The 22,435-nt window shown below is 41.0% G+C and overlaps 1 protein-coding gene across 1 annotated transcript in view; it reads left to right on the forward strand.

Annotated features, from left to right (window-relative positions):
* The window catches only part of odad2 (outer dynein arm docking complex subunit 2), a 194,351-nt gene that overhangs the window by 33,262 nt on the left and 138,654 nt on the right, over positions 1–22,435 (forward strand). The window lies entirely within an intron of this gene.

The following is a 22,435-nucleotide window of genomic DNA, read 5'->3' on the forward strand; positions in this document are numbered from 1 at the left end:
CTATCTATCTATCTATCTATCTATCTATCTATCTATCTATCTATCTATCTATTATATAGTGCCTTTCATATCTATCTATCTATCTATCTATCTATCTATCTATCTATCTATCTATCTATCTATCTATCTATCTATCTATCTATCTATCATATAGTGCCTTTCATATCTATCTATCTGTCTATCTATCAAAAACTCTGATGCTGATGGAGTAAACGTATCCAAAACAATACATAATAAAAATGATACATATTACTGAAACCCTATTTCAAATACTCAGAAGCCATTGATGGCAGTACCCAGATTGAAATGATGAGACTCCAGGTAAGCCATTAGAGTTTTAAAACAGTTGTGACGAGACAAGGACCCTCAGCCCAACAAACTTGTCCATGCTGTTCACCTGATTGTCCAAACTAACACCAAGCTGAGATGTCTGAATGTTTGTTTGCCTGTAGAGTTTCAGAACTCGTTGTTTATAACAAGCTAAAGCACCCAACAGAGAGGCGAGCGGCCATATAGTAACATGGCAGTTGTATCAGGCAGAGCTCAGCTGGTAGGAGACCCAGGACACCCTGGAGAGGTTGTGTGTCTCAAGTGGCCGGGCGTCAATTCTGAATTTCCTAAGAGGACTATTGCTGTGGATAATGAGGCCTGGTGGTGATGCTTATGTCAAACACAAGCTGAGATGAGAGACATACAGCAATGCTCACGTTCTTTGTTTATGTCATTACAACCATCTTAAAGCTCTTTTATATGAATGTCTTCTACATTCTTGGTTAGAAAATTACACAATGCTGATTTTCTGTGCTGCAGGGGAAATACGCTGGTGTGTTTGCTGGTTGACAGACTCTAAGATAAACTAATTTTGTTTTATACCTTAAAATCTGGGAGATGGAAATTTTGTCATAAAAGTTTATTTCCTTTTTACATTACTAAGAATCATGGGGTTTAGCTAAATCTTAAGATATTCTAACATTGCTTATAGGTTACAGATGTAAAATCGGCACCCATTGGGACAAGAGTTTAAATGTTTTAAATTATATCCAAGTACAACAGTAATTTTATCTGAAATTTGTAGACAGGATCTAGACGTTGTTTCAGTGCAGCTTTAGTCACAAAATGTTGGAAATATTTTTTTTTTCTAAGAAAATAACCCTTGACACCCAAGTAGCAGGCCATTTACTTCATTCACTGTGTATTAAAGTTGCAGTACGTCAATGACACGTTTTTAGCAGAGCTTCTTTTTTCTCATTAATCATTGTAACTCGGCCAGCTTTCCCGATGACTTAACGTAATTTTCAAAAAAATATACACAAGGCTTGTAGGGGTTTACAGGATTTTTCCAATTTAGGTGTTATTGCTACCAGCAGAGGATGATAAAAAAATTAATTTCACGTATTACCGTGTTCCCGGAGATCTGACGCAGTTTCCTTTGAATGTGAAAGGCCATTTTGATCCAACAACCTCTAGGACTGAACAGTGAGAAGTGAGGGCTTTACCAAGTCTGACCTCTGGGTTTGTTGAATTAACTCTGAGTTGGACAGTCTGGCAATACTAAAGACAAAGGGGGTTTTTGCATGCTGGGAAATCACGGAAGTGACCAAACTTTAAGTAACTGGGCTAACATGGAATCAAATTGTTGAAGTTAGGCTGATAGGGTTGTTGAGTTTGGTTGGGCTGAATGGCCTGTTCCTGTCTAAACGTTCCTAATTTTTCTAAAGATATTTTGGATTCAATGCTGTGTTTCCCCCAAGTTGAAGTTCTTGTTGGTATGCCCCAAAGATCCAAAGCTCTCGCACTAGCAATTTTTATTAGACTGTAATGCAAGAGGCTCATGTCTCTGAAGCTGAAGGCGTTACTGGTTACTGTAGACATTTGGGGTGGGAGGGTCTTTTGATGGTCACAGGGGGCAAATCGACTTGAGTGATCACTTTGTCTGCATGGAAATTCTCCTTTCTCAAAGGTAGACCTACTGTGTGAGTCACATCATGGTTGAAAGAGTGTAATGTCCGTTCAGTTCATTTCAGTTCTGTTTGAGCTTGGAAAGCACGCTTACAAGTCCAATGTGGTAAAACAAGTACAATCAAATTAAATTAAGAAATACACACTGGATTCAGAAAGTATTCAGTTACAGCTTCTGAAGTCTCTACAAGCCTTGCACGCATAGATTTGGGAAGTTTATCCCATTCTTCCTGGCAGATAATCTCAAGATCCATTAGGCTGAATAGAAAGTGTCCATAAACAGCCATTTTCAGATCACTCCACATAGTGGGGTTCAGGTCTGGGTGCCCCAAGAACAGTCAGAAACTAATCCCAAGGGTACTCTAGTGTTGTTTTGGCTATATGCTTCAACGGGCGATTGTCGTGCTGAAAGGTGACATGTCCCCCAGTCTTATGTCACATGCACTCTGGATCAGGCTCTCTCCGAGGACCTATTTGAAATTTGGCTGCATTCATAGTTCCCTCAATTCTGACCATTCTATCATGGCTCTGTTGCTGAGACACACCCCCATAGCATGATAACACCACCACCATCTTTCACTGTAAGAATGGTAGAAGGCAGGTGGTCAGCACTTCCTGGTCTTCACCTCACATAGTGCTTGGAGTTCCACCCAAAATATTCAATGACTCATCACACCAGAGAATCTTCTTCTTCAAGCTCTCAGAGTCCTTTAAACTGTTATGTGCCTTTTATTCCATCTAACTGGTCTACCATAACCACCCGAGTGATGAAGTGCTGCTAAGGTAGTCAGCCTTTGGACAGGTGCTCCCATCTCAGAAGTTGACTTCTGAAACTCTGTCAGAGTGACAATTAGTCTCTTGGTCACCTCCCTAACCAAGGACTTTCTTGTCTGTTTACTCAAATTGGCCAGATGGCCACCTCTAGGAAGAGTCCTGGTAGTTTTAGACTTTACCTATTTCCCAATTATTGATGCCACTGTGTTTGTAGGATTACCCAAAGCTTTAGAAATGTTTCAATACTCTTTCCCCTTTCTATGCCTCACCACAATTTGATCATGGGGGTCTGCAGAGAATCCCAAGGACTTCATGGCTTGGTTTTTGTCCTAAAATGCAGTGTGAACTGTGGACCGTCTATACACAGGGACACGTCTGCCTTTTTGAATGACGTCCAGTCCATTCAGTTTGCCACACGTGGACTCCAGTCAAGTTCTAAACACACCTCAAGGATAGTGAAAGGAAACAGGATGGACCTCAACACAATTTGGAGTGCACGACTCAAGGAGTCTGAATATTTATTTGAATGACAGATTTCAGCTTTTGGGGTTTTAATACCTTTCTACAAACAAGTATTCACATTACAATACAATACAATTTATTTTTGTATGGCCCAAAACCACACAAGGAGTGCTACAATTGGCTTTAACAGACCCTGCCTTTTGATAGCCCCCCAGCCTTGACTCTCTAAGAAGACAAGGAAAAACTTCTAGTAGGGAAAAAATGGAAGGAGCCTTGGGAAAGACAGTTCAAAGAGAGACCCCTTTCCAGGTAGGTTGGGCGTGCAGTGGGTGTCAAAAAAAGGGGGTAAATACAACACAATACACAGAACAGAAGACATTTTATCCTCAATACAATAAAATAGTGCAATAGAAATATTACAAGTACAGAGCAGAATTCAACAGTAGATGATATCATGTAATACAATTTGGATTTGTTCAGAGTCCTGCAGACCTCGGCCATCAAGCTGCCTCCCACTATTGGCCATTCCACAGCTGAGTTAGCACTGGGCAGGACCCCTCTACCTGATGATTCCTCCATCAGACTTTACCTTAGGCAGGCAAAACAACTTGACAGGTGGGCCGTGGCACCAAGTGCCACATTTGAGTACCGAGAAGAGAAACAGAATAGGTGAGGATTAGTAACAAATTCTAACTATCATATTCCATATGCTTTAGTGCTAATGACTAACAACAGAGATGTAGTCTGTACAGTTAATCAGCAGCTCTAGTCAGGGTGTGCTATACTGAAGTAGTGAGTCTTCAGCCGGGATTTAAAAGCTGAGACTGAAGGGGCATCTCTTATAGTAGCAGGCAGACCATTCCACAGTTTAGGGGCCATGTAACTAAAAGCTCGACCTCCCATTGTTATTTTATTAATCCTTGGAATCATAAGCTGACCAGCATATTGAGATCTTAATGTGCGCTCTGGTTTGTAAGTCATGATAAGTTCAGACAAGTAAGCCGGACCTCGGCCATTTAAGGCTTTATATGTTAAAAGGAGGATTTTGAAATCTGCCCTAAACTTTGTCATTGTGGTTTAAATTTATACATTTATAATTAAATCTGCATCACAATAAAGTGTGTCCAGTGTGAAGGGGTGTGAATACTTTCTGAATCCACTGTAAGTTAAAAGATCAGATGTCCCATAATTTCTTAAAGCGGTTCCCCAATTTCAATGATTTGACTTATTTAACACTCATATTTTAGGCATATTTCCCTTTGCAGTTCATTACGCAGACATGACTGTACATACACTGTCTAGCTTGGGTAAAACAAGATGTGGACACAGAAAAAGGATTGGGGCACATCCGTGACCCCATATAACAAAACAACATCAAAACCAAAATAATTTTTTCACAGAGATAAAGTAAACATCTTTTCAGACAGGAGTCCGTTAGTGAACAGACTCAAAGATGGCCGAACTGCTTGTCATAAGGTTTCCACGTAGGAAGGGGAGGGTCCAGGAGGGTGGACAATGGACAGGAAGTAGAATGGCTGACATTCTTCCATTCTGCAGAAAGAGGACAAGAGACGGCATTAGCAGACAACTCCAGCCCCTGGTTCGGTGGGTAACTACCTTCACAAGAGCCCTTAAGCTGCCTCCCAAGCACCTGCATGCGACCCTGGACACATCAGCTGTTGAACTCTCATGCTTGAAAGTTTGTGAACCCTTCCAGAAGTTCATCATTTTATATATTATAGAGATTTTATGATCCTGAGCTTGTAATGAATATGATAAATAACAACCTCCCACACATATAAAAGGATTTGAATTCTTAGATTATCACACTGGATGGAAAACGTGAACGTGAGATTGATAAGTGAATTGGAGAGGCAGCAGATGTTCTGCAGGCACTCTACCAGTCCATGGTGGTGACATGGGAGCCGAGACTAAAGACAAAGCTCTCAGGTTTGCTGGTCAGTCTACATCCCTGTCCTCTCCTATGGTCATGAACTGTGGGTGATGACCCGAAAGGATCAAATCGCGAGTACAAGCAGCAGAAGTAGTAAAGTTTCTTTGCAGGGTGGCTGGGCTGACACTCAGTGATAGGTATGGAATCTCAGAAATTTGGAAAAGATCAAGAGTTGAGTTGCTGCTCCTCCAAATCATAAGGAGCTAGTTGAGGTGGTTTGGGCATATCATAAGGGTGAACCCTGGCCAGCTTCCTCTAGACGCTTCTCACTCAGTGCAAACCCTGTGGCACACCCAGACCCACTGGGAATTCCTGTAAATTTCTCAGAAAGAGTTGGGACCTGTAGCTTGGGACTGGGAAGCTTAGAGTTGACCTGCTTGGTTTGTTGGCACCGTGACCCTCACCAGGAAAAGTGGTCTCAGAAAATGAAATGAGATTATCACACTGTTATATTTAACAAACAACTGGATATTCTTGTGTGCAAAAGTAAATGAATCCTGTTAAGCACCTCCTTTAGCAGTAATCAATCATCTCCTCTAACAGGTAACCAGTCCTTGAGAGCTTACTGGAGGGATTTGTTTCCCCTAATTCCTCCTAACAAACTCTTTGAGTTTTGAAAGAGGTCTCATTTCCTTCCAACAGCCATCTTTACATTCTGCCATAGCATTGCAGTAGGATTCAGGTCAAGGCTATTTCAGGACCCCTTTTGCCTAAGCCATTCTTTAGTGGACTTCACTTTGATATTTTGGATTGTATCCAGTTTGAGTTTTCAAACTTGTGGCCTGATGTTCTTCACAAGAGTTCCTTGGTATTTCTCAGAATCTGCGATTCCCTCGACATGTTAAAGTTTGCTACATCTGGAGTAAGACAAAGAGTCCCATACATGGACACTTCCACCACTCTGCTTGATACATTTTGCTGGCGTTTGACTGTGTTGGATCGTCACCACATGTGGACCCTTCAAATAGGACAATTATGAACTAATCTTTCCAGAGAACAGAATTTCAAATCTCTTCAGAATTGTAATAGTGGTCTCTGGCAAACGTTTGATGGCATTTCCATCCTCAGGGTATTTCTGCTCAGGGCTCTTCTTGTTAATGTCCAGAGACCATTGTAGGTCTCTTGATGTTATTTGGAGATTACCCTTTGTCTCTGTAATTTTTGTTCTTACGGCTTTGAACATTCGAACATTAGAACAATCAAGATGAGAACAGGCCATTCAGCCCAACAAAGCTTGCCAGTCCTATCCACTTAATTCTTCCAAAATAACATCAAGTCGAGTTTTGAAGGTCCCTAAAGTCCTAATTGTCTACCACACTATTTGGTCACTTGCATGTAATAAATGAGCACAATAATACAGCGCTTTGTTTGCCTTCTTCTCTCCGTCTCTGTCTCTCCTTCCGCCTCCACTTCTACTCCAGCAAGCTTTGTCCTCCACCTTCCGACTCTGGCTACTGGAGCAGTGGCAGCTGGCTCCTTTTATCCTGCACCCAGGAGCACTTCTGGTGGACTGTTAGCATGGTCTAGAAGCACTTCTAGGCGAGGTGGAAGCCTAATGAGGTCAGGCTCTCCTGCAACTCCTGCAGCATCCCCAGAGAACCCAACAGTGCCATACTGAACTCCAACTCCCATGAAGCCCTGTGGGAGTCTGCAGTGTCGCAGCAATCCAGAGAGGCTGCCATCTAGCACTCTAGGGGAGGTAATGCCCTGTGCATATTCTCTCCCCAGGCCCTTCCAGTAGGTAAGGGCCTTGGCTGTCCTCCACAGTGTGTTTAGTGTGTGGGTGTATGTGTGTATTGTTCCTGCCTTGCGCCCAATGCTAGATGGGATGGGCTCCAGACCCCAAAAGCATAAACACTGGTCCTCCAGCAACTCTGGTCTGGATTAAGCAGGTTAGAATATGACATGACATGCCAACATAAACATGTTACTGCAGATGCCAAACCACCTTGGAGTCTTAATGTTGGTGGAAGATTGGGGTGTGCATTTTAATATAGGTATCATAGGAAAAAATCAGAAGATATTAAAACAATTAATGTGTCAGTCACATTAGGCGACCTGAATGAGCACCGTTCTGAACCAGGACGCCCTCTGTATTATGTATCTGGGTGGCGTTTCAGCACATAGTTTAGTACTGCTGCCCCACGGCACCAGATTTCTGGATCCAAGCATTGTTTTACATATTCTCCTCATGTCAGCGTGGGCTCTTCCTCAGGCAGCCCCGTTTCTTTTTATATATTATACTTCATTATTCAGGATCAAGCAGTTAGATAATTTTGTAAGCCTTTCTTCTTTGACCCAAGAATGTTCATTTTAGCCCTTCAGTTAGCACTCTCGCTCTGTTCAGTGACGCCAGACCACATAATAGTTTGACTTTAAGCTGCTGGAAGAAATCAGATACTCCATGTGAACACAGGGAGAACATGCGATTTCCACAAGGAGTGGGGATCGAACCGGGTCCTCCATGATGCCATCAGGTAAGGCATGTGTTTAAAATTGAGTTTGCCTTGTTTTATTTCCCATCTGTTTATTTTGTCAACCCACTCATTCCATTTCAGCATTTGCCATGATGTGCTATGCAGGATCAAGTAGTGAATGGCATGACATCTAATCAGAGGGGGCACAATAACTCTCAATGGCTAGTAGGAGTGGGCAGTATGGCCTAAAACTGATGTCACGGTTTCACTAGATACCAGTACAACATATTTGTATGTAATTTGCAGACTGAAACTTATTTTTTAAGAAATAACAAATGCATTACTAATTATTGTAATGACTGATGTAATTAACACTTCTATCCATCGAAACTCTTGGTGATGTTTAGCTACTCGGATAGATTTGAATGCAGGGGATCACCTTGTTTGAAGTAATTACAGTTCAGCTTCATTCTCTCTCTCCCTGTCTTACTAAGTTGCTCAATTGCTCACGCTGCCACTGCTGCCAAGCAAACACAGCACAAGACACGGGTTCTCCCTGTCCTCCTTTTCTGTTTGCGTCGACTCACCAATCAGCCAGAACTGCATATCACTCTGGGCAATTTTCTTAAAGGGTTCGCTCACTTGTTACATACTAATTCATAAACAATGACATTACTTTTAAAGCATTAATTTGCTGCCACAAAATTACATTTCCTGTTTCTTTCTGCTTGCACATTTTGTGTTTTATGTTTAAACTAGCTGCTCTACTCGGCTTCGCCTGGAAAAGTGTAAAATGTATAAGTGTAAAATAAATAAAAAGCAGATCTGGCAGTTAAATTAAGTTTACAATTTAAAGAAGCAAAAGTAATTTGCAGGAAGAAACAATTTTCAGAACAGAAATACTAGTTACCTCAATAGTTCAGCAATAATATTGAAATGTTATACAGCGGAACGTGTAGAATGTAACACAGTTGTAACATACACCTCAATCACTGAGAGCAAAATGAGGGTCAAGTGGCACACACACACCCTCATCCTGCCAGAGCAGCACTCCTGGTGGGTCCCCAGAAAGTGTCTGCCACTCCCCAGCTCCATTCCCACCATCTCTAAAGAGCATTTGTGCATTTGTGATGCGCTGTCTGTTGGAATGAGACATGCAATGCACATGTCTCTGTTATATGCCATTTGCTATGGGATTCGTAAAAGCAGTGTTAATGTTTGTGATGTGCCATCTGTGAATTTCCCCTTGGGATTAATAAAGTATCTATCTATCTATCTATCTATCTATCTATCTATCTATCTATCTATCTATCTATCTATCTATCTATCTATCTATCTATCTATCTATCTATCTATCTATCTATCTATCTATCTATCTATTTTCCAACCCGCTGAATCCAAACACAGGGTCACAGGGGTCTGCTGGAGCCAATCCCAGCCAACACTGGGCACAATGCAGGAACCAATCCTGGGCAGGATGCCAACCCACCGCAGGACACACACAAACACACCCACACACCAAGCACACACTAGGGCCAATTTAGAATCGCCAATCCACCTAACCTGCATGTCTTTGGACTGTGGGAGGAAACCGGAGCGCCCGGAGGAAACCCACACAGACACGGGGAGAACATGCAAACTCCACACAGGGTGGACCTGGGAAGCAGACTTGGGTCTCCTAACTGCGAAGCAGCAGCGCTACCACTGCGCCACTGTGCCGCCCTTTATCTATCTATCTATCTATCTATCTATCTATCTATCTATCTATCTATCTATCTATCTATCTATCTATCTATCTATCTATCTATCTATCTATCTATCTATCTATCTATCTATCTATCTATCTATCTGTTGAAATGACAAATGCAATGTATGTTTGTGATGTATTGAAATGACACATGCAATGCTTTTTATTACTACAAATTTGTGTGATGTGCCATCTTTTGGAATGATAGCTACTACACACACACACAAACACACACAGACACTTACACATTATATATATATGCAAAACACACATTACACCAAATACCCATTTGGGGTCAATTTCTTCACACCGATGATGGGCATTTGTAAGTAATTTGGTAAAAATCAAGATGAATTCCCTTCCAGAAGAGAATATTTGCATAAAACAGGACAGAAGCTACTTATATACAGTGGATTCAGAAAGTGTATATCTTGCACAAATTTCTTTTATAGAAGAATTAGAATGAGAATAAGACAATATAGATAGATTCTATAATAAAGTACCTTTCTGTCTGATTCATTTCAGATTGCTGCCATCTAGTGGATATTTAGTGCTATTCATTTAGTATTGTTCATGAAAAATGGAGCTCAACTTAGCTTAGTGAGAATCTGTTCTGGGTGGAGGACCAGTCTTATCAACCCACATTCATTCATTTTTCATGAGCACATTTAAAGCCACCAATTATCTTTAAGTGCTCACTTTTCAGATGTGACAGAACTCCAGAGAACCTGGTGAAAATCCTCACAAAATATTAAATCTTACAAAGGGTTTACAGACCTCTAGAGACCTGACAGGTAATGGAACCCAGATTGCTGGGCCTGAGAGGCAGCACCCCTTTAACCAGTGTGCCATCATGCTTTGCTAGTTTACTTGTATTGTTTTGTAAATATATTTACCTGAAAATGATCCGTGACTCACATGTAAAGAAATTCTTTATGGATCTTGATTTTAATACCTGCATCTTCAATATTGGAAAATTAAACAAAAATGTTTGTTTTACAGTTATACTATGTATAATGATGTTTTTCTTATACGTTATGTATCCCATTTAGTTTGTAGCTAGGCCAGGAAAATTTTTAATGCAGTGTTTACATACAAAATGGAGATAACAAAGCTTTTGATAGAATAGGCCTCTATGGTGACCAATGCTGGACAACAGCAGTCCATGAAAAATCTGATGTTACTCAGAGGGTTACCCAGTGTTAGCTGGGTGGTCTTTTAACCTTGAAACCCCTGCAGATTACCTGGATTTTTTTTTTGTTGTTGTTTTTCTGTCCTCCCAACCATTGACCTTATCACTGGAATCGCCTTTAGAGAATTATATTATGATATTGTGTATAAGGACGCTAATCATCTACTAATTATATACAGTATCTATGTTTTTTGAGATTGTATAAATCGATTTATTTTTCCTTTGTTACTTATTCGTTAATATTGTTACCTAATTTTGTTCTTTCTTTTCTTGTAACTTCCTCCTTGACATCTTGCACAGCACTTTGATCTTCCTTCATTCTTCGTATGATAATGTGTTACAGTAATAAATGAAGTTGTTGTATTCTTGTCGCATAATCCACAGGTCAAGTCACCTAGTCATGTGCTCACATTGTCTCAAACACATGCATTTTACTAAAATATTATATTATATTATATTATACAAGCCGCCTCCCCCCCATAGTGAAACAGGACAAGCTTTAAAAATAAAAAAATGTAATAATTTGTATTGAGAAGAATTTATATTGCTAGCTTTCGTATCCGAGGGCCTCTTGATATACAATATTTTTGGTTTTGCTATCAGGAGCGAGAATGTAGCTGTGATCTCTTTGCCAAAAATGTAAAAAGTTGTCAAGGTATCTCTGGCCAAGCAGAAGTTAGGTATGCTCCAATGTCAAACGTCGCCACTGTATCTGATCGTGTTCACCTCTGACGGGAGAGTGCCCCCCACGTGGGGAGAAGAGCACGTGGCTGTGATATCTCTGGCAATGAGCAGCTGCCCTCTAAAACACACGTAGCTCTGATCTCTCTCTCAAAAATGTCAAATGTTACTCCTTAACAATCTCTAGATGATAATGTCTGCTGAGCAAACAGGTATCGCTAGCTAAGCGGAGGCAAAGGTGCACTCCAACACGTGGCAAGAGGTAGAACAACTCGAACGGAGGCTGGCTCCCTACTCCTGAGGTCCTGCCTCCCCTTGGCTCTTGGATTCGCGCTAATAAGTCGCTACCGGAACCAAACCATGATACTTAGCACGATGAGATAAGTTACAATATCAACCGGAATGTTCAAGCAAATTCTAGAAAAAAGCCCAATCTAAATCCATTAAGTAGTTCTCTTGTTCATTAGCTAAGCGGAGGTAAGATACGCCTCGAGGCTGGAGCGTGAGTGAGGAGGACTTGGCCGGCAGCCTCTCTCTTGGATTTGTGCACATAAATCGATGCCACAAGTGAACTATGATACTTAGTGCGATGAGAGAAGTCGCAAAATCAACTGGGAATGTTCAAGCAAATTATAGAAAAAAAAACCAATCTAAATCCGTTAAGTAGTTCTCACAGACAGACAGACAGAAATTGGATTTTATATATCCATCCATCCATTATCTAACCTGCTATATCCTAACTACAGGGTCAAAGGGGTCTGCTGGAGCCAATCCCAGCCAACACAGGGCGCAAGGCAGGAACAAACCAGGGCGCCAGCCCACCACAGGACACACACACACACCAGAGACAATTTAGGATTGCCAATGCACCTAACCTCTATGTCTTTGGACTGTGGGAGGAAACCCACGCAGACACGGGGAGAACATGCAAACTCTCCACGCAGGGAGGACCCGGGAAGCGAACCCAGGTCTCCTTATTGCGGGGCAGCAGTGCCACCGTGCCACCCCGGATTTTATATTATATTATATTATATTATATTATATTATATTATATTATATTATATTATATTATATTATATTATATTAGAGTGGTGGCTCTGTGGCTAGGGATATGCACTTGTAATCGGAAGGTTGCCGGTTCAAATCCCATAAATGCCAAAAGGGACTCTGCTCTGTTGGGCCCTTCAGCAAGGCCCTTAACCTGCAATTGCCGAGCGCTTTGAGTAGTGAGAAAAGCGCTATATAAATGCAAAGAATTTATATTATATTATATTATATTATTAACCACTTACAAGAAAATGCTCTTGTGTGTGAGTGAAAATGGAACACACTCAAACACAACTGAGCATTTGAATGGAGGACAGCATGTAAAGAAATGTCATTTTTAGGTCTTCTTTATTTTTATTTTTTTGTTTTTTTTTTCCTGGGGTTTTATTGATAGAAGAAAATCGGAACCGATTTGTTTTTGGGGATTTTAACTGTCCTGATACCTCATCCAGATACAGTGGAACCTCGGTTCACGAAAGCCTCTGAACACGTACAAATCGGTTTACGACCAAAAAGTTTGCCAAACTTTTGCATCTGTTCACGACCACATGCTCGGTATACGAACAAGCCAGTTTCCCTTTCGGTTTGTGCGCGCCGATGATTTCTGCACGTGTTCAGTCTCTCCCAATGCATTCCCTGTGCAGCGAGAGAGAGAGAGAGAGAGAGAGAGCGAGAGAGAGCATGACACACATGCGTGAGAGAGAGAGAGAGAGAGAGACACACACACAGAGGCGCGCGAGAGAGACACACACACACGCACGCGCACACACACACACACACACACACACACGCGAGCGAGAGAGATGGGACTGGACGCATAAGGCAGAGAAGGCAGTTAAAGAATGCACTGGGCTTGTTTTTGCTTTCACTTCTGTTTACAGCGATCGGTTTGTAGTGTGCATTGTTGCAATGTTACTTTTCTTGGTGGTTTATTAAATTACAGATTTTTCAAATGTCCATTTTTTCCCTGTGCTTAAAACTCATTAAAAAGTGTTTTTAGCCAGCGGTTGGTAGCGCTATAGCGTGAACTATTGCAGTGTTAGTTTTCTCTGTTGTTCAAGCTTTTTACATTTAGTTTACTATTACGCTGTGCATTCTATGATATAATTAACTATATTTGTGCTTTAAAACTTAAAAAAAATTATATTTACATATAGTTCATACGGTCTGGAACAGATTAATTGTATTTACATACAATCCTATGGGGGAAATTGCTTCGGTTCACAACCAAATCGGGTTACGACCAGAGTTTTGGAACGAATTATGGTCGTGAACCGAGGTTCCACTGTACTTCTTAAAGGTTGTCAAGGCTTCAACTCCATGACTCCCGATTCCCACAGTTCTTTGCTTCCTCTCGTCTATCCAAACACTTCCCATTAATTTCCACTAGGTCTCTCTCGAGAATGTGATTTGAAAGGCTTTGAGAAGTTTATTCGCCATGGAAGTTGCTGCAAATGGTTGCGATTGCTTGGGTTTTTGTTAGCGAGTTCATTTCTACTTCTTTGTGAACAACTTGCATGAAGCAAAAATTAAGAAAAGACGGAGACAAATGCCTTGATTTAGGCCTGATATTGATGTTGTGTAGCCTTTTTGCTTTTCAGAGAAGCCATATTGTGTACCATCATCAGGATCCCGTCCAGCATTTCTAGGGGGGGTGTGGTCTCCAGGGTCGTGACCTTGACGTAATCGGCAAACATCATAAAAAAATCAGCCTTTTGCGCTGTGCCTTATCCGAACTGTGGATAAAAATCCTTATTTTCAATTTGTAATGTCTGGCCAGGGTTTCGACATATTGCGTGTTATTTGACTTTGAGTTTTACCTCTCGTCTGGGTTTTGGTCGTTTCGGTTTATTTTTATTTTCTTTTGTTTAACTTTTGCTTGCATCTCCCAGTTTTTCCCATGAAATTAGTTATCTGTTTTCTTGCCGAGTCAGGACAATGATTTGGCGGCGAGTTTATAGGAACATGCAAGAGCAAGAAGACCCCCATTGTCTCTTTGACCAGATTGAGAGTTTGCTGTGGTGGATGACACACAAAACATCTGGCTAGATTTGACCAACTTCTTACTACAGGGTGTAATTTGCTGATGTTTAATTTTACCGTGAATGCTTATAATTGAACAGATCGTCCCCGAGATCCAGTGACTTGCAGCCGTAAACAAAAAGGACAAAATTTAAAGGCCATTGCAAATTCATTAAACTTTGGTCCGATTTGAGTTTATTTAAACATATCCTAACATAAACTTTGGTTTTATTTTCCTGTTACATGAGCTATCTATTATTTATTTTCACTGCTAATTTAAAATGCTGTAGTAATCAGGGGAAAGTTCAAGGCCGGCTTTATGTGACAGTAGCTCTCAAGTGGTTTTGGGGTTGTTATAAAGTCGGCTTTTGAGCATCTTATCAAAGTAAAGAAGTAAAATAAATCTGGGCAATTTATTTATAAGTAAGGAATGAGACTGGATGTTGAGTGAAACCTGTGCGACGGAGCGAGTGTTATGAGAAAGTAAAAAGGCTTGAATTCAGCAGACACAACGACGGCAACGTCAAGGGGCGCCATGTTTATTAGGACAGGCCAGAGTCTCGGAAAAGAGAGTTGAAAAGAAAGGCTGACACACGGGGCACACTAACGGTTATATACTTTTGTTATACATTTGCAATAACATTTTAGAATAGAGACTTTAAGGGCTTGCTGTAATGCATCTCTTAGTCAATTATTGCTGCGTAAAACAAGCAGAGCTTTTGTTAATTCTGGTGACCGATACGTGCAGCACCATTTGCTTTGGTGTCTTTACACTTGACTGATAGACAAATCACAGTCGGCCCCCATTCTCAAGTGTCGCCAGTGCTTTGTACGTCTTTTTAAATCCAAACAAAAGGTTAATTAAGGTCTTGATATGTCACTGACTAGACAGGGACACATTTGTTGGTGCCCCTACACAAGAAAAAGAAAAACCTGCAATTGTCTCTGCCATAACTTGAACCTGACAAAAGGAATTGGCAGCCATCATTGTTTATTCAGCATTTAGCAAAAATCCGACTTTGCATTAGAGTTTTGATCCAACACGATATTTCAGATAATAAGACAAACGAAAAAAGCCTAGAACCAAAATGATGGGATCCCTAACCTCATGTTTGGTTACACAACCTTTAGAATTTGCAGTCCCTGCACATGTCCAATCATTCATCCATCCTCTTCCGCTTATCTGAGGTCGGGTTGCGGGGGTAGCAGCTTGAGCAGAGATGCCCAGACTTCCCTCTCCCCGGCCACTTCTTCTAGCTCTTCCGGGAGAATCCTGAGGCATTCCCAGGCCAGCCGGGAGACATAGTCCCTCCAGCGTGTCCTGGGTCTTCCCCGGGGCCTCCTCCCGGTTGGACGTGCCCGGAACACCTCACCAGGGAGGCGTCCAGGAGGCATCCTGATCAGATGCCCGAGCCACCTCATCTGACTCCTCTCGATGCGGAGGAGCAGCGGCTCTACTCTGAGCCCCTCCCGGATGACTGAGCTTCTCACCCTATCTTTAAGGGAGAGCCCAGACACCCTGCGGAGGAAACTCATTTCAGCCGCTTGTATTCGTGATCTCGTTCTTTCAGTCACTACCCATAGCTCATGACCATAGGTGAGGGTAGGAACATAGATCGACCGGTAAATTGAGAGCTTCACCTTGCGACCCAGCTCCTTTTTCACCACGACAGACCGATGCAGAGCCTGCATCACTGCGGACGCCGCACCGATCCGCCTGTCGATCTCGCGCTCCATTCTTCCCTCACTCGTGAACAAGACCCCGAAATACTTGAACTCCTCCACTTGAGGCAGGATCTCGCTCCCAACCCTGAGAGGGCACTCCACCCTTTTCCGGCTGAGGACCATGGTCTCGGATTTGGAGGTGCTGATTCCCATCCCAGCCGCTTCACACTCAGCTGCGAACCGATCCAGAGAAAGAGCTGCACATGTAATGGGTTAGAATTCAGTATTCTAAAGAAAATGACATTTCTGTGTGTTGCTTAGTGTAATGGGCTATAAACCAGTGTTTTAAAGAAAAGGTGGAATTCCTGGAAAATTCTGCTACAGGTTATTGTTGATGGCTATCTACAGGGCATTCATATTTACCTGTCTTGCTAAAGAGTCACCTGCTTTGAATAGTCAGACTGCTTTGATTTAGTATCTCATCTACACACAATGGGTGGAGTGGTGGCTCTGAGGCTAAGGATCTGCGCTCGTATCCCGAAGGTTGCCGGTTCGAATCCCCGTCACTGCCAAAAGAGATCCTACTCTGCTGGGCCCTTGAGCAAGGCCCTTAACCTTCAATTGCTCCAGGGGCGCTGTACAATGGCTGATCCTGTGCTCCGACCCCATGGGGTATGCGAAAACTAACAAATTCCTAATACAAGAAACTGTATTAGGCGAAATAAAGAACAAAAAAAAAAAAAAAAAAAAAATGTGGGGATACAGAACTGTCTGCTACCTTTGAAAATTAACGAGTTCTGGGGATAGTGGTTTCTAATCTGGGAGGCAGCATAAAGAAGAGGGACGCCTCATGCCTGAACAAACTGGTGAGGAAGGCAGGCTCTGTTGTAGGCATGGAGCTGGACAGTTTGTTTGACATCCGTGGCAGAGCGACGGGCGCTGGGCAGGCTCCTGTCAATCATGGAGAATCCACCGCATCCACTGAACAGTGTCACCTCCAGACAGAGGAGCAGCTTCAGCGACAGACTGTTGTCACCGTCCTGCTCCACTGACAGACTGAGGAGATCGTTCCTCCCCCACACTAAGTGACTCTTCAATTCAGCGAGAAACAATGAATTCAAACAAATTAATGAGAAAATTGTCGATCAGTTACACAGCAGATTGATTAAATGCGTATCAATATAATCATTCATTGGTGGTGAAGCACTTCTTGCTCAAGTGACATTTTTCTGGTTTGTTTTAGTTGTCTCGCTTGTTAAAATTTTGAACCCTTACCTGCTTATTTTAGTCTTATTCATTGTTTTAACTGCTCCCTATTAACAATAATGACAAAGGAACCAGCAATTCTCCAACTGGCTTGTCTCCATTTCCACCCCTGTGTCGTCATCATTCACTTTTTGGTTTAGTTAAGTACTCGGAAGGAAACTGAAGGGAAAGTGAAGAACTGAGAACTACTCATCCATTTTAGGCCTCAAATCACTTGGATGATCATTAGAAAGGAAAGAAAAATCTTTGATTTAAGACTGACATGGTGGAGTTAAAACACTAAGAAGCCATGAAATTGAATAAGATCTGTTAATGGTGAGGACTTGCTTCTAATTACGCAACTGGGTTGGAACAAAAACTTGCAGCCACTGTGGCCCTCCAGGATTGGAGTTGCAATTGGCCACTCCATGACGTGTGGTGACGGCAGCGTCCTGCTATCGGGGTGCGTCTCAGCGGCAGTTAAAGAATGCACCGGGCTTGATTTTGTTTTCACTTCTGTTTACAGCGATTGGTTCGTAGCGTGCATTGTTGCAATGTTACTTTTCTTGGTGGTTTATTAAATTACGGATTTTTCAAATGTTCATTTTTTCCCTGTGCTTAAAACTCATTAAAAAAGTGTTTTTAGCGAGCGGTTGGTAGCGCAATAGCGCGAACTATTGCAGTGTTAGTTTTCTCTGTTGTTCAAGGTTTTCTCAGTGTTATTCAATGTTTTTACATTTAGTTTACTATTACGCTGTGCATTCTATGGTATAATTAACTATATTTGTGCTTTAAAACTTAAAAAAATATATATTTACATATAGTTCGTACAGTCTGGAACGGATTAATTGTATTTACATACAATCCTATGGGGGAAATTGCTTCGGTTCACGACCAAATCGGGTTACGACCAGAGTTTTGGAACGAATTATGGTCGTGAACCGAGGTTCCACTGTACTTCTTAAAGGTTGTCAAGGCTTCAACTCCATGACTCCCGATTCCCACAGTTCTTTGCTTCCTCTTGTCTGTCCAAGCACTTCCCCATAATTTCCGCTAGGTCTCTCTCGAGAATGTGATTTGAAAGGCTTTGAGAAGTTTATTCACTGTGGAAGCTGCTGTAAATGGTTGCGATTGCTTGGCAGAGGGAGACTGGTCAGTATTTTAGAAGAAGGATGAGCGCAGCCAATTGCAGAGACATCCTTGAAGGATTCCTGCTGTGGAGTACACACCACTTCAGACTGAGGTGACAATGACCTCAAGTATACTGTACAACCAAGACAACGCTGGAGTGCCTTTGGGATAGGCCTCCTGACCAAGCCTAGATCAATATCCCCACAGGCCCCTGGGGGACGTAATCAATATAGAGCTTCTTAACTTACAATCAGTTATACATGTAACAGTACAGGTTGCAGATCTCCAGAGGTTTCATGCAGAGTGTTTTGGTCTCGATGTGTGGAGACTCGATAATTTTGGATCACGGATGCTCAATTGTTTCAACAAGCTGGGAGGGTTTCCCCTTGGTGATTTTGGCTTGCAGACATTCTGTTGTTTCCGTGATTGTGGGGGGGGGGGGGGTTTGTTGTGAGTGACCCTTGGGGATTCTAGCGTGCAGACGTTCAGTTGTTTCATCAAGCAGTTGGGGGTCCTTCTTGATGATTTCACTACCCAAGGGGGAGTCTCAATTGTTCTATCAGGCATTGCCATTTCTATGTTGTGTGCCATAATATATGCAAATCTCCTTAAATGAAAGTCTGCAACGTGCACTTTAATCACGATGTCTTGTTTCATTTGTAATTTTAAACTGTGGAGCAGAGGAGGAAATCAAGGAAAAATGTGCCTTTGTCTCAAACATCATGGAGGGCCCTGTAATTTGGCAGTTTTCTCACTACCATTATCGTCACAGTGCCCACCCAAAACTCCCCAAGATGTGTGAGATCTCCAGAAATAGCCATTGAAGCAGGCCTGACTCCCACCGCTCAGCCCAGAGGAGGTGCTCAATAATGTCAGAAATATTTGATATGGAATTTTAAAATTTGGAGGACAGAGGAAAATCAAGAACAAAATGGGTCCTTGTCCCAAAACCTTATGGAAGGACACTGCATGTGCTTTGTCTTTGTGGCTCATCCTGGTGTCTTCTTCAGGATGATCAGGGTGTTTTGTTTTATGTGCTGCGCTTTCTGCTGCCTGAAAGGATCCCCACGTCCTCAGACCCCGGGATTTGAAAAACTGATGGATGTCTCGTGCTTTTCTTCTTCTAAACAGCTTTGACTGACATGGCTACTTGCGTTTTTAAGGAATGGGTTCAAGTTTATTACCGTAAAATTAATGTTGAACATTTCAGTTTATTGCAAAGTGTTTTATTGACTGATAAAGCTAAACTCTAAAACATTGTTTCTCCATTTACTGTTGAATTTGGAAAAAAAATGTATATTTTCACCATTTAGAGCTGCTTTAATCTTTTTATAATTGCATCCAAATGTATTCACACATGTCAAAAATGTTCTGTGCAAAATAAGCTCATACTTTATTCCATTATTTCAACACTGGAAGCAGCGTGGTTCCAAAACGACTCAGACTTGCTTGATGACAGCCAAAGATAACACTGAGGAATCTTTGAAACTATTGCTTTGTTTCTGGTGCACAGAAGCTGCTCGTTGTTTTTTTTTTTTATTCCCTAGTTTTGTTGAAATAAGTTGGGTGAAAATGCAAATACAATCAGATCCAGTTGCCATCACCGTTCTTGAATTGTTCAGAGTGACCCCATGTTAACATTAGAAGGACTCAATGGCATTGTTCTGCGTTTCTGTCTTTTGTTGTTTTCTTGTTTTTTTCATTTCTTGCACCTGCCACTCTTTCCTTTCCCTTCCTGCTGTTTTTTACTGAACTGTAGACCCTTGAAAACCACAGCTAAATCAATTCAGTTCTGATTATTTTTTATATGCAATATCAACCTCTCTTTTGAGAAACAGATTAATTCTGTAGTCAAGAGTTGCCTTTTCCAGCTTCGTCTAATAGATAAGATCAAGCCTTTTTTATCTTCTAGGGATCTTCTAGGGATAGCTACTCCTGCTTTTATCTTTTCTCGTCTTGATTACTGCAACTCGCTGTGTTTTGGGAATAGCAAATCCCTGATACGCAGGTTACAGTTGGTGCAGAATGCTGCCGGGGTAAGAAAGTCTGATTCTGTTTCTCCAATATTAGCTTCTTTACACTGGCTGCCTGTCAGTTTTCAAATTGATTTTAAAATCTTGTTGCTAGTTTTTAAATCTTTACATGGGCTTGCTTCTGCCTATTTATCTGAACTGTTTTGCTTTACACCAGCCATCTAGAGTGCTTAGATCTTCTGGTCAGTTGTCTCTTAGTACGAAGGACAACAAGTGTAAAACTAAGGGGGACAGACAGGGCTTGTGCAGCTGCTGCTCCTCGTCTGTGGAACTCTTTACCTCATCACATAAAGGAGTTGTCTACAATTGAACTGTGTAACATTATTTCTGTTTATTATTTATTTTATTTATGTTCATTTATTTTATTTCTGTTTATGTTATTTATGTTAATTATATATTTTTCTTTTATTCTACTATTGTAAAGCACTTTGGCCACAGCATTCCTATGTTGTTTTAAATGTGCTATATAAATAAATTGCCGTTGACATTATGGAAGGATAGATAGATAGATAGATAGATAGATAGATAGATAGATAGATAGATAGATAGATAGATAGATAGATAGATAGATAGATAGATATGAAAGGCACTATATAATATAGATAGATAGATAGATAGATAGATAGATAGATAGATAGATAGATAGATAGATAGATAGATAGATAGATAGATAGATAGATAGATATGAAAGGCACTATATAATATAGATAGATAGATAGATAGATAGATAGATAGATAGATATGTGAAAGACACTATATAATAGATAGATAGATATGTGAAAGACACTATATAACAGATAGATAGATAGATAGATAGATATGTGAAAGGCACTATATAATAAATAGATAGATATGTGAAAGGCACTATATAATAGATAGATAGATATGTGAAAGGCACTATGTAATAGATAGATATGTGAAAAGCACTATATAATAAATAGATAGATATGTGAAAGGCACTATATAATAGATAGATATGTGAAAGGCACTATGTAATAGATAGATAGATATGTGAAAAGCACTATATAATAAATAGATATGTGAAAGTCACTATGTAATAGATAGATAGATATGTGAAAGGCACTATATAATAGATAGATAGATAGATAGATAGATAGATAGATAGATAGATAGATAGATAGATAGATAGATAGATAGATAGATAGATAGAACTTTATTGGTTCTCAGGGGGAATTTGGCTTTTTACAAGACCTCTTTAAATAAAAAATTGCATAAATACAGTATATGCACACTTTGGTCTGTACACACACACTGGGGTTCTAACTTGGCTGTCCCAGTCCCAGTAAGGCACTATGCAGACGTATTTCTGTGTGTATTAAGGAGTCCCCATTGCATTTCCTGAAACACATCTGCTGACTTATCCTTAGTATTGGTGTGTCAGAGAGTGGATGTGCAACACTGTTCATAATGGTATTCAGTTTTGTTTAAATTCTCTCCTTTACTACGACAGCCTGCCCTTTTAATTAGTCTGTTGATTCAGTGGGCCTCTCCTGAAGTGATGTTACCAACTCAGAACACCACAGTGTAGAAACTCACCAGAGTTATAGAAGATGTGGAGGATGTCAGTACTCACATTAAAGGAGCACAGCCTCCTATGGAAGAAGATCCTGCTCTGCCCTTTTCTTTCTCTAAAGTTCCTCTGTGTCAAAATTTGTGCCAAAATTAAATGCAATCCAAAGTGGTCACTACACCTATATGCATGTGGTGCGTTGCATTTTGGCACCATTTTATCGTGTCGTAATTAATAAACATATCAACCAAGTGATCGATTGCCCTTTACTGCGGTGCACAACTTTCGGTCATCCTAAGGTTTTAGCGTTGTTTCTAATAGTTGTTTTCTTGCTTGTCAGCCTCATGGAGGCTTCTTTGACTTTCATTGGCACAGCTCTTGCCCTCATTTTGAACAATGGAAACTGCAGACTCCAAACGGTAGAAGTAAGCCAAGGTCGCTTATGAAGCCTGATGAATCACAATCAAACATTATGTTGTCCTGAAATTGGGGGGGTCGGTTGTGTATATAAAAAAAAAAAAAAAAATGTGAGCAAAATGTGTCCAAATCCCCTTAAATGAATGTGTACACTTTAA

This window comes from Erpetoichthys calabaricus, chromosome 6 (assembly GCF_900747795.2).
Source record: "Erpetoichthys calabaricus chromosome 6, fErpCal1.3, whole genome shotgun sequence".
NCBI classification, from domain to species: domain Eukaryota; kingdom Metazoa; phylum Chordata; class Cladistia; order Polypteriformes; family Polypteridae; genus Erpetoichthys; species Erpetoichthys calabaricus.